Genomic DNA, 1335 nt, shown 5'->3' with positions numbered 1-1335 from the left:
TTCTTACCTTTTCTGTGTCATAGACCCTCTTGGCAGTCTAGCAAAGCCTAGGGCAGTCTGGTGAACCCTTCTTAGAAGAATGGTTTTAAATAATTGAAGGAAATGTTAAATTTCACTTAGAGGTAAATGAAAGTAAAGATGTAATTTTTTTTCTCATCCAAGTAAATAGACCCCCTGAAATCTGTCCTTAAGGGTCCTTGGACCCCAGGTTAAGACTTGACTTAGAGGGATCTAAGTAACCAGTTGTAGTTTTATTTAGCCACACTCATTTTATTTTAAAGAGAACTAGCTGTTCTCTGTATGTCATACTCAGTGGGGATATTCATATGGCTTTCCCCATATGCCTGTTTTGGAGTTTGGAACCTGAGTGAGAGGAGGTCCAGAGAGAACTATAATTTGCCCCTAGGGCAAGCGCAAGAATAATAAAATAAAGGGAACAGCCCTGGAAGTGGGTTTTCCATGATAGGATCATGGTGACAGTATTAAGGAGAGTTCCTGTGAGTTCACTATAGTACTCTGGAGGAGGTGAGAAGAAAGACTTCAATCTGCTGGCATTATTGGTGCTGTGTCTGAGGTATTAACCAGCGCCAGAGACAAGACTGGGAGTGAGATCTTAAAGTCACTAATGATGCCTCCACAGCTATGGCATCAAGGGTGTGTGTGTGTGTGTGTGTGTGTGTGTGTGTGTGTGTGTGTGTTGATTTTTATAATCCATTTGCCACATTTTCAAGAGAATATTATAATATTATGATCCTCAGACAGTGGATCTTTTCTTGGGAATAGGTCATTTGAATAAAATAATTTGAAATAATCTGTCCTACAGACCATGTGGTATTTTCTAAAAGCAATTGTTTATATCAGCTCCCCATATAGATATATAGATACAGTTTCCCATCAAATTTTGCAGACAACTTTCAAAAAAATATTAGTTTAGCTATAGTTTACCAGGGTCTACCACTTACATGCCAAGAGATACATAAAGAATGTAAATTAAATTACCAAATACTTTCTAAGCTATTAACACACACACACACACACACACACACACACACACACACACACACACACACACACAGAGAAAGATAGGGCCTTGGTCTTTCCAGCAGCAGAGTTTGCCTAAAATGACACTATGCACTATGCCCTTGGAAGCATATCTTTTCGGGTAGATCATGGATTCTCCCCATGTATGTAATATCTTAGAAGTCCTACCGGAGATTTAGCAAATGCTAACTTTGATGAATTGTGAACAAAACCTGCAGACAGGAATCTGGGCCACTTAGCATGCATTAAGATAGGCACTATAAGAACAGGTAAGGCAACTGAGGGATAGACAGA

Source organism: Trichosurus vulpecula, chromosome 7 (assembly GCF_011100635.1).
Source record: "Trichosurus vulpecula isolate mTriVul1 chromosome 7, mTriVul1.pri, whole genome shotgun sequence".
Taxonomy (NCBI): Eukaryota; Metazoa; Chordata; class Mammalia; order Diprotodontia; family Phalangeridae; genus Trichosurus; species Trichosurus vulpecula.
Note: the sequence above shows the minus strand (reverse complement) of the source record.